This window comes from Protopterus annectens, chromosome 17.part0 (genome assembly GCF_019279795.1).
Source record: "Protopterus annectens isolate FY-2018-M chromosome 17.part0, PAN1.0, whole genome shotgun sequence".
In the NCBI taxonomy this organism is placed as follows: Eukaryota; Metazoa; Chordata; order Ceratodontiformes; family Protopteridae; genus Protopterus; species Protopterus annectens.
The window spans coordinates 683,778,808-683,791,956 of NC_056751.1; positions in this window are offsets into that span (position 1 = coordinate 683,778,808).

The following is a 13,149-nucleotide window of genomic DNA, read 5'->3' on the forward strand; positions in this document are numbered from 1 at the left end:
GGATTACCAAAGAAGGCCATTTCAACTATACTGCGAGTGATTAGCCTAAAATGCTTTGCTCCCTCCTCAGTGAGATACACACAAAACATCCACAACCTACATGTGTGGGTATTGAACCCCTGACCAAGGCCTATATCACACTTCAGCATGGAGCAGTTATAGGTCACACCACAGGGATTACTACAGACCTTGTTCCATAAGGTTGTATTTCAAAATGAATGACGTCAGCGGAATTGCCAAAGTAGGGCATTTGAAATGTACTGCGAGTGAGTAGCTTATGATGCATTCCTCCATACACAGATGCTGGAACACACACAAAACATCCAGAACTGCCATGGGTGGAGATGGAACCCTCCCACAGTTCTAAGTCACACTACAGCAGTTACAGGATGTGCTACAGAGATTACTGGGCTTTGATTTCCCCAGAGGTGTATTTCTAGGTGAGTGACATCAGCAGCCTTGCCAAAGTTGAGTATATGTATTGCACTGGGTGTGAGTGGGTTAAAAAGCATTCACTCTACTCAGTCAGACACACACACACACACACACACACACACACACACACACACACACACACACACACACACACACACACACACACACACACCTGCACACACATGCACACACAGTTGACAAGTTTGGGGTTAGAACACCTACCTAACTATTTTATCACACTACAACAGTATGCAGTTACAGGATGTGCTACACAGATTACTGGGCTATGGTTTCCCTCAGAGGTGTATTTCTAGGTGAGTGATATCAGCAGCCTTGCCAAAGTTGTGTATATGAACTGTACGGAGTGTGAGTAGCCTACAAAGCATTTCTCTCTACACAGTCAGAGACCAAGACACATGCACACAAACGCACACTCACACAGTTGCCATGTCTGGGGTTAGGACTACTACCTAACTAGTTTATCAGTACAGCAGTATACAGTTATGGGACACGCCATGTAGATGACTGAGCTTCAGCTCTCCCACAGGTGTATTTCATATTAGATGACCTCAGCAGGCTTGTCATGATACTGCTATGGGGAGGGCAGTGTGTGTATGGGTTGTAACCCATTCATGTAGGGGTTGACATGCACATGCAGTCATATGCCACAGGTACATGTATACAGCTACTAGGTGACTACTTCCTTGTACAGTCATGTTGCACAGCTGGCATGTGCAACACGCCATCATGCTGACAGATACTGGTGGCTATTATCTGCATTGAGTGACACCTGCACCTCATGTGTTTGGGGCCCTTTGGCTGTATGCTGGGTGGGACAGGCCCAGATGGCTCCTTGTCACGGTCACCCTCTTCAACACATCTATGTCCGTCTACCTTTGGCTTATTATAATGTGTTGTCCTTACATATATGTCTGTATGCCTATCCACTGTGTGTGCAGGGCAGGAGTGGTGCATGCTGACATGTGTCTGCACTAAGAACTGCAACTGCCAGATATGTCTGATCCACTGTTGTTTGCTGACATGGCCTTCTTGTGTTTAAGTGTGTGAGCATGCCCAGTATGGGCTTTCAGTATGTTGTTGACTCACATTGCCTTCATTCCTCTAAGTGTGTGAGCATGTCCAGTATGGCCATCTATATTGCATGTGTGGATCAAGTCCAGGTAGTTTGTACTGCGGTGCTGACCTTTGTGTTGTACACTGACAGGTAGCATGCTGTGTCTGCAGGGTATACATCGGTCATTTGGCATTTACTGTTGCTACATTTCTGCATAGTGGGGGGAGGGGACACCTGACTGTTTCTACATTTCTACACAGGGGTGGGGGGCACACCTGACTGTTACTATAAGTGCACGTAGGATGGTGGGGCACACCTTACACTTTTACACATTTGCTAGGACTGTACTGGTATGTCGGGTACACCATTTCAGTCTGTAGTCTTACCTATCATGCTGGCTAGAGGCATACCAGTGTAATACAGATCTTAGTTTTAACTACCTACACATTAGTTTTTAACTTCCAAGCCTTCAAAACTTACATCCAACTGGCTGACCTGCTGTAGTCTGTCTGTGTAGGCCTGGGGTAGGGGTTACCCATGAGGCTCATTCAAAGGCCAAAGTACAGCATTTGTTTGTGTTTGTCTACACCTATCCTGCTGTCTTTGACTGTTGTTGGGTATGTGACCCCCCAACTGGCATGTGTGGGTCACTTACCTTGTGGGTGTCCCAGGCTTGAGGGTGGTGCTGCAGGGCTGCCTATGTCAGATGCACATAGTACACTCCCTATACATGGTTGAGCACAGGTAGTGTCATGTTTGGCATCCTTTTTACTGTATGTGCAAGTCAGAGAGAGGTGTCATTCTCTGGGTACCTACTGTGTCAGTGCATGTGCTATGCGTTGCCTCTTTGCCAAGGCCAGGGCATACTGGGCATGCCTCCTTCTGCCTACTGGGGCAGGCTCAGGTTGTTCCTCCTCCGAGTCACACTGCGCCTGTGCAGGCCTTGGCACTGGTGGGGGGATGTGTGGCCCTGCCTCATGCTGCTCCTGCTGCAGCTGTTTCCGCAGGATCATATTGTGTAGCATGGCACATACAAGGACAATTTGGGTAAATGTAGTTGGTGAGTACTGCAAGGCTCCACCGGATGTGTCTAGGCACTGGAACCATGACTTGAGCATCCCAAACACACGCTCTATTATGATTCATGTTTGTGCGTGTGCCTCATTATGGCATTCTTGTTCGGGTGTGTGCGCATTTCTGATGGGTGTCATCAGCCATGGCTCCAGTGCGTATCCAGCATCCCCCACTGGGTGACCATGTGGGATGTCCCCACTGGCAAATGACAGGTACAGCTGCGTCAGATGCCAGATGTGGGAATCATGGTAACTTCCAGGGCAGCCAGCACATACATTCATTATTATGCCTTGGGCATCGCACACGACCTGGCAGTTGATGGAGGTGAAGCCTTTGCGGTTAATGTAGACCCTACCCTGCTCAACTGGTGGTGCTTTAATGCATATGTGCATGCAGTCTATTGCACCCACTACCTCAGGGAATTCTGCTTTTTGGTGGAAGAGACGCATATTACTGGCCAACGCCTCACTGGTGATGGGGAAATATACGTGCTCACCAACATGTGCTGACATGGCATCCAGGAACTGGTGAAGTACCCTGGATGCTGATGCCTGTGTAATCCCCATTATATCCCCAGTTGGCCTTTGGAAGGTACCTGTAGCTAGAATTCTTAGGCCTACACATACCTTGGTATCCACTGGGATAGGTTCCCCCCTCTGTTAGTTCTGTGTGTGAGGCGTGGCCGGCACAGCTCAACAATTTGCTGTAGGAGGTCCCTGTCCACCCTATAGCGCACCACTATCTCCAGCTCATGTAGCCCTTGGTAGGTTACCCTGGGTCTGTACACTCTTCTCCGTCTCCTCACTGTGGGCTGCTCAACAGCATTCACATCTTCATCACCCTCCACCTCTTGCACATGCTGGTTTATGATAGCAAAAGCAGCCCTTAACATTTTTTTTCTTGCTTTCGTTTTGTAAAATTTCCCCGTCTGTATACACCGGTGGTGCAGAGTTTTTGGGAAAACCAAGGGGGAAAGGTGTTTGCATAGTTTATAGTGGTGTGCTGGGTTGGGCTGGTCTGCTGCCTGTGTAATTGGCTGATTCTGATACATTTCACCTGTCAGCTACACTAGTTCTCCTTGATTACCTTCCTACTGCTGTTTTCCCTTCCCATTACCTCCCTCTTTAAGCCTGTGTGCACGCCGCGCAAACGGTGTGCTCATATGTGCTCAGAGCTGCTATTTCCTAGTCTAACTTCTTGTTCTTCCTGTAAAACCCAGTGCATGGCACACACACCCACTTACACTTTGTAAAGAGTGCTGGGCAGGTTTAGACACACCCCTAGCTTAGCTGTGCTAACCTAGGAGCAATCTCGAGCCACAGGTCTCCAATCCGCTTACAGTATGCCTGACACCCCCCCCATGATGTCACCTATATCCTAGTCTTGTACCCAGCTATTTATACTCCTACACTCTTGGGACCTGCCTCACACCCTGAGAAGATCTGGGAATCACTAACCTTTCCCTCATTTGTATAGGATTGCCTACTAATGCATAGTTACATGTCCCACACTGAGCCTCCCCCCTTAGCAACCACTACTCACTGGCCAAGTTGTCTTTTGCCTGCCATTGACTTGCATGGCAGAATACTGATTTTTGTTAGAATGCTCATTTTCGGTTTATTTTATTATTTTCCCCCGATCCCGTTTGTGCAACGCTGCCCTATGCTTACACAGCCAAGATCGGCGAAAAAAAATAAAAGTTGTTTTATTTTTATTTTTTTATGGTTTGCAGCGCCAATGGCCTTCTACTTGGCCATCGGCATGCTTCCTCAATAATATGCAGCCTTTATTTGGAGCTGTCATAGCTCCATTTTGGAATTTGCAGAACTGTACTCGGTTAGTAACTGAGTACATTTCTGCAGATTGCACTTGTCTTGCACGGACTATTGCAAGCTTCCTGGATTGCAATATCACCTTATTTGCATGGATGTCTCCTGCAAATGAGGTGATTTGCATACCAGGGCTTAGTCCGTGCAAGATTAGTGCTGCAGCTCTCGTGCACGCCCCTGCCGGCTGTTCCTGGATCGCATGGCAGACATATTGCCTGCATGAGCTACTGCACTCATCTTGCACCCCGTGCAGGCTTTTGAGAATCCGAGGGATTGTTTTTGCCTTTGTCTGCATGCTTTACAATTTCTGCTTCAGATTTCTTAATGTCTTTATTTCTGATCATCGACTATAAGTAAGACAATTCTCAGGATTTTTCTTTCAAAAACTGATGGTATTTTAATATACTCAAATAAGAGAGCACAGTCTGGGAAGAATTTAATTATATTTTTATATCAATTTGGAATAGCCTAATTCTATAGATTTATGAAAATTGAATAAAACATCAAAATTATAAATACTAATACTGTTAATTTTTTTCAACAAGGACAATATCTTCAAAAATAGTGATATTTGGGTTACTAATGCCATAAGAACTTGGTTTATTAAGTAAAAATTGCCTCAGACATAACTTAAGGGAAAGCCAAAAATCATCCAGTGTTATGTGCTACATACCAGGATGTCATGAATTAAAATAGTTCAAACCCCTTTTAAAAACTGAAAGTAATGTGTTTGAAAATATATAGTCTGATAAATTAATCATCCTTATATCATTGTTAAGTTCTGATATTGACACACCGTGGCCTCTTTGGTCTGTAGTGATATAAAATGTTTACAGTACCAAGAACCTGTGACCTGCTGACTGAATATTGATGAATCTCCTCTGGATTCAAGCCTCCACTTGTAAAAATATGGATGCAGCACCATTATGTGTAGAAGAGCGTTTTCCTGCACAACTGATGTAAAGGAAACTCTATTAGCCGAAAATGTCCATTTGTGCCTCTAGATATTCCTCTTCCCCCTCTCTCTGTCATATGTTTTAAGCTTCTTAAAGATGTTCCCCTATATGAAATTTTCAGTGTCTCACTGTATTTTGTGATTTTTGTGAGACACTGTCTCCTATACCACCATCAATTTTTTATATATTTTCGATATCTGATAATTACAACATTTCACATGAACCATTTTACTTTTTTTTTTTACTGCAAGTTGAAGATGTGTTATGTTAATTTGTTAAGCTTTCTAGAGTCAATGTATGTAAAGTCAATTCTAGAAAGAGAAAAACACAGTGGGCCATAGCATATGGGGACCTTGAGGAGATATCCAGAAGCATAAGTTATGTGAAGTAAAAGAGCATTCTATACACAACAGAGACCTCATGATCAAAGGAGAGTTCCTGATCAACATAAGTCTCCAAGTCTTTGATAACTTAGCCTGATTTAATCAGGGTGTTATTTATATAGTCTGTGGTGGTGATGCTAAATTTACCCAAGTTAATTACACTGCTCTTCCTGGCATTGAGTTTATGCTCATATTTTATTGATCAGGCAGTGGTTTGGTCCAGCCTTTGCTGGTGAGTGTTAGTAGCCAAGTAGAATTTGATACCTGCATAAAATGTATAATCTGGTTAACCACAGCCTTTTTATATAAGCTTTCATGTAAGAAACGTAGATGCAAATGAATATTAGACCTGTTGGACAGCTGGTAACATTATTTAGATTAGATCAGATCCCCCATCTTAACAATAAGGATTCTATCAAATAGTCAGTTTTCAGTCCATTGGATGAAATTCAAGTTAATGTTGAGTTGAGAGCATTTGTAATAATCTTAGTTTTGGAAATGGTGTCAAAGGCCTTGGATAGGCATCCTTGGTAACCCTTTTGAAGAAATCAATTAGATTTGGCAGACATTATCTACACTTTTTAAGTTGAGTTGCTGAGGGTCCAGGATTGAAGGTCTCCTATATCATTATTTGCAAGTTCATCTATTATTTGTTTAACAGCCTTGCAAATAATGTTAGCGAGCCTAATAGGTCTGTAACTCATAAGGTTATTAGAGGGGCAACCTTTATATAATAGCTCTAACATTAAGAAAAATACTTATGAAAATCCTTAAATAATCTACTAAATTCCATTCACTATATGTGTCTCCTAACTATTATTTACTTTGTGTCCAATTTACCAATCTGTTCTTTAGAATTACTTACTATACTCGTCTCACTTTGCACAAATTTGATGTGAAGAATTCACCCATATGCCCACATTGCTTTGATCAGACAGCAGATTTGCTTCACATGTTCTGGAGTTGTAAGTGCATTTATAAATTGTGGAATTCATTAAAATTGCAGTTACAAAAAATGGGTTACCAAAATTCAACACTCTCTTGGAAGTTTATGATTCTTCATATTCCCCCGGAGAATCTAAATAAATCAAAAACGATTGTAATTATGAATATTTGCCTATTAATGAAATTATATATAGCCACAAATTGGTTGAACCCAGCCCAGACATCGTGGGAAAATTTCAGATTGTTGGCAATAAAACACATCTTAGCGCATAAACTGTTAATTAGTGATCACAAGAAAAATATCAACAACATAAAAATCTGGGAGCAAATTTTTAATATTATTTTGGCTTAAGAGGTTACCATCCACTTTTTCTCGGGAACCAGAATATAGTCTAAATCAACCTTAGATTAGATAGAAAATGTACAGAAAAGACAGATTGTTGGCTTGGATTTGTTAATGTTGGATTTTTTATTATTTTCCTTTTGAGTTAGTGCTGTACCTCTGATCAATACATGAGGTTGATATATATGTGAAATTAATCAATGGAAGCATCTTGTATATATTGTATATAATGTGTGAATTTGTAATATGGTTGTGAAAAATAATAAAAAATGATTATTGAAAAAAAAAGAATTACTAGTAATTTGTCAGATATTTCAAACAAATTCATCACTTTCCTGCTCCTCAATGACCTGCCTCCCCACTGCTTTTCAAACATATAATAATCTCTTCATTAAATTATTTTGTTTTCCTTCCCTGATAAAAATGTTTCTAGGTACTTACTCAGTTTCTCTTTAAGCCATTCTGTCATAAACATGTAGCTATTATGGCAAAGCTTCTGTTCTAAAACGTTATTATTTTAGCATGGACTTGTCTATCCTTGCACCCCCTTATACCAAACAACAAGAATACTTCCCCAAAATGTTCTTTTGTTACCTCAGCTTACCCTGTATTATTTTGTGGTCTGCCAACGATTCACATTTTAACAGTCTTAATAATAAAAAAATCATTTCAAGTCTCAAAATTCCCCTTTGGCCAAATTACAGTATGTTTTACTTCTTCAATTTCTAGCTTTAAAGTCATGCCCAAAGACAGTCCTGTGCTGTTATTAAAATATGAAATACCATTTTCATGAGTTGGAATTGTGAAATCCTAACAGTGATTATTAATTGTGATTGCAAATTGCTATTGTGATTCCACTATGATTTTAGTGTAGTTCTGTACAAGCAAAATTAAAACAGATACCAAGCACAGAAAGCCAACTAACACAAAGTAACATTTTTTTCACGTAGTAAATAGAAGAAGAAACATGGCACATGGCAAATTAGTTTAATGGCCTAAATGCCAAAGAAAATCGAAACCTGTGATTTTCTAGAGCTCATGGAATCCAAATTCTAGAATGTTATGGTGTTTTCCTGGAAAAAAATAGAAACTTAATATCACTGGTCATGGCTTCCCTATATTCTTTAGTACCCATATCAGTTCCTGACCCCTACTTTTTTGCTGTCAGCATGGACTTGTTCATCCTCTCATGCTCTTATACTATGCCACCAGGCTCCCTTCACAGCTTCTCTTCTTTCAACCTCTCCTATGGCCTGACAAACCATTCATCAAATCCTGCATTTTAACAGAATGTATAATGCATGAAAAAAACAGTAATGCAAGCTCCCAAATTTTACTTTACAAAAGATACTTTTGTATTTTACTAACCTTTCTCCAAAACTTCCTTCCATGTTACCTCCCATAGCAGATTATTTGCATATATGTTATAGGTTCATAGGTAAGTACTAGGCCAGATGCTTTTGTGGGCTATTTTAACCCTAGCCAGTTTCCTTTTTCGTGCTTGAAATAACGTATCCCATTTGCTTTCAAATTGGTCTTACCTATCATCCCATGGTCAATAGTTATATATATTACCCCTAATGAGAATAACTGGGATTATTCCATAAATAATATAAGGAGACTTGTGCGTGGGATAAAGCATTTAGGAGCTGTTTATGTCCATTAGTAGTATAGAGGGCAGTTCTGGGGTAAATTTTCTGTTGCCCATCCATAGATCGAAGTCATCTGCAAGATATAGCTGTCCTTAAAACTGTTCTATTGATGTTACAGAAGAGATTTAAATCCTGAAACTGGCTATCTTTGATGCCATCAGTAATGGATTGGAGGATGCCCTGTATGATAGAGCTGGTCACCTCTTAGCAGTCTGTAGGATAGCAAGTATAGTGGCAAGACCTTGAGTTGGTCCATGTAGGACATATTGTTTAGACCATGTATCATTTTAGTAAGGTGCCTCTGTGAGCGTTCCAGTTGTTGCATGTGTCTGGACAGAAACATGCTAAAGGGGGTATTATATTCAATAATTGGCCTAATGAGGGCTGAGTACAGGAAGACAATAAGATCCCTAAATCTTGACAAAACTCCTTTGTTTATAAGCTGTGCAATATATAAGGACCGTCTAACAATAATGGATACATGTTGGTCCAAATGTAGGTCACTGTCCACATAGATTCCCAAATTTCAAACAACTGGGTTAACTCTTAGGGGCATATTGTCAATGTGGAAGTTCCCTGGCGTAGATGACTTCCCAAAGGATACAATAATGCATTTTTTGGCATTTAGTTTCAGTCTATGATTTTAACAAAAATTAAAAATAAAAACGAACTGACCACAGCTCGGTGAACTCAAATTAAAGACAACTTTAATAAAAAACACAAGAGTAAGCGTTTTCACGATTTACAACTAATCGCTTCATCAGACTCCAATTCATACTAGCAATGCAACTGAATTTAAATCACTTCCATCCAATCAAATACAATGGTTATGTGACATCATTAATTAATAATTAAATGTTTAAAACTTTAAAATGCAATGCTAAAAGGCATTAAGAAAAGACTAAAAAATAATTTATGTAATTTAAAAATCATTAAGGTCAATGCTTTAAAGGTCTAGCTCTTAGAAAGGGTTTTAGTGAAACTCACTGTTTAACCCTGGTGGTCTGTCTGTTTAACCCTGGTGGTCTGTCTGTTTGAAGTTGTAAGATCCATTTTTGCTCTGCTTCTTCCACTCTATTATTTATATTGCCCCCCCAATGTTTCTTCTAGTCTATTATTTATATCGCCCCCCCCAATGTTTTGTTCAATAATCTCTATCACCATGAAATTAAATATATGTTGTGTATTTTCAGCTTGTACATATTTGGCTAAGGCACTGGTGTCTTTCTTATTGGCTATGTCTCTTATATGCTCCAATATACGTTCTGTAAGACACCTGTTGTTTTTTCCTATATAAAAAACAAAACATTTGGTACTGAAACTAAAACAGACTAAGTATTGTGTTTTACAGTCCGCATAGAAATTGATCTCTATGTCAAAATTCATGGTAGGGTGTGAAAAAAACAGACTTACTATACAAGTAACTGCATGCCATGCTATTTCTGCATGGAAATGTACCTATTCTCTGAGAAGTTACTGCGCATTTATTAGTACTAGTTTTATAACAAAGCTGCCTTTTCAAAGATCTTTTATTTATGAAACAAAAATGGGGTGTATCATCAATCACCCTCTCTAATCCATGAATTGACTGTAGAATATTTCAATTCTTCTCAAAGATCGAGCAGAACCTCCTAATATTACTAGAATAAGTCACTGGGAACCTGATCTTGGTTGATTCATTCCTACGTACATTATATTCCATGTTAGTGGTGTCGGAAAAGTAGGGTTTATCTTTGTCCCTCCTTTTATCCGACATATGCTCAATACTTTCCCTAATATCTCTATCACTATACCCTCTATCTTTAAATTCTTTCTTGAGTACTGATAGAGCTGCACCTAGACCTTCACTTCTATTGTGTAAGTGACTAGCTCTCATGAATTGTCCTCTAATAACATTTTTGCATACATGTCCTGGGTGCATATTTGTCTTATGAAGAATGCTATTTCTGTGACTAGGTTTCTTATATACAGAAGTAACAATCTGTTTGTCACATGGTTTGCATAACTTGACATCCAGAAAATCAATGACCTCATAAGAGTACTGGTAACTGAATCTTAAAAAATCAGTAGTATTATGCAAGTACTCAATCAGTTGTTTCAATTCATCAATTGTGCCCCCCCCCACAACAAAAAGGAATCATCTACAAAATGTGTGTAACACAGGACTTTGTCTTGATAAGCATTGCTCTGTAGTAGATAATTCATTTCCCATGCTACTAATACCAGGTTGGCGTAGCTATTTGCACAAGCTGTGCCCATAGCCACATCAACCTTTTGTAGATAGAAATTTTCATTAATGACAAAAACATTGTTTTCCAATATGATCTCGAGGAGATCACAAATCAAATTAATCTTGGCAGTACTGTATACCTTTTTATCGTTCAATAACCCACGTATTCTCTCTATTCCCCAGTTATTGGGTATCACTGTGAACAGAGATGTAATGTCCATGGTGACGAACATATAGTCTCTATTCAGATCTAAGGTCTTATTATACAACAAATTCAAAAAAGCCTTAGTATCCTTAAGCACAGTGTCACATAAATCTGAAACTGGATGTAGGCACTTCTCAACATAAATTGATGCGGCCTCTGCGGCCCATCCTTTGCTTGAGACTATAGGTCTCATAGGTGGACAAGACATGTTCTTATGAACCTTAGGAAGTCCATAAATCATTGGTATCAGTGGGTATTCTATCTGAAAGTAATCAAACAATTCTTCAGTAATCTGCCTTGTTACAAGTAAATTGAAAATGAACACTGAAACTCTATCAATAATAGCCTTTACCTCTCTGCTAGAAATCGGTAAATAAGTATCCTTATCATTCAACAATAACATCATTTGCAGAATATAAAAGGATTTGTTCATCACCACTACACTACCACCTTTATCTGCTGGTCTAATTTTAATGCAGGGCAATGCTTTCAACTGCTTTAATGCCTCAATTTCCATTGCGTCCATATTGTGAAACGTAAGTGAGTTATATCATGCAAATTCTTCTCTAATTTCTTTCTCACAAACTGAAACAAAGGTTTCTATAATGGGGTGTGGTTTGGGTACAAAAACACTAGGTTGCTTAAAAACATTCACATCCCCAGTCCCAGCATCTTTAAAAATTGTTTTTAAAGTCAAAGTACATGAGAAAAGTCTCAATTCTTTAAGCATATCTGTCAATATAGTTCTTTGGGCTGGGATAAAATTTAGCCCTTTGTTTAACAAAGATAACTGTGATTCCATTAAACAATAACCAGATAAATTTATTACCAGGTCTTCTTGCTGCACGTAGTCATTGCATTTGAATAAGTCACTCGCTCCTTCTGTTGTCGAACCCTGCCCTTTTGGCCTCTGCTGTTGGATCTTTCCCTTATGGGTAACGCATTGTTCAACACAAATGATAGAATGGATGCCTGTGTCGTCTCCTTTAGCTCTAAAAAAGGAGAACAAATAGATGGAATCTCGTTGGTCTTATTACTGCTAATAGCAGCATCAGTTTTCTTTTTGACTGAATTAGACAGTAGAATTTCATTGTCTCTATCCCCACACTCCGTTGATGTAGACGCTGCAGATGATGTAGTACAATTCGCGTTAAATGCACGTTCCATAACGTTTCTTAAAGCAACATCATCCTCGGAATTAATTGGATTGAGTGTATTCATTCTATTATCAGGTTTACCACTAGCATTAACTATGCCCGCTGATCTTTTAGGCCATGAAAAGACTTCCTTACATTGGAAGTCATTCAAGTCACATTGTAGTTTCCTGGTTTTAGTACTTTGTAGTCTTTTCTCAGAATTTATTATATTATCAAATAAGTTATCCAGTTTTCTGCCTATAACTTCAACACGGAAGTTATTGGCCAATTCATATTGTAACTTCTCAATGTCATCTGCTAACATTTTCTCTTGGGGCTTAAAATATTCAGTCAGGAGATGCATATAATCATAGCTCAACTGTAAATTTAGACTCTGCCACCTTTGTAGTAAATCCGGATAGGTTTCACCATATGTGGGCATAGTTAGTACCCTCAGTCCTCTGGCTACTATCTTGTATTTTAAAGATGCCTCAAAGTGAAACCTTTGCCATTGCAATCTCTTGAAACTATACAATTTATTTTCCAGGCTCTTAAAAGCCTCTATAAAATTCATGCATGTATCGTGATCAGTCACTTCTATACCTATAGCAGGAAATACTGGGTTTTGCATAAGGGGATTGCATTCCATACTAAGCAACCCTGTAAAACGTTCATACCGATTTCTTCTACTGCCATTAGTATTTTCACCTTCAGCCATGATCCAGTTGGAAAACACTCAGGATAATGTAGGAATAAAGAATCCACAGACTGGACAAACACCCGGTTTGCACCTCAGAGAAAAAATTAAAAATAAAAACGAACTGACCACGGCTCGGTGAACTCAAATTAAAGACAACTTTAATAAAAAACACAAGAGTAAGCGCTT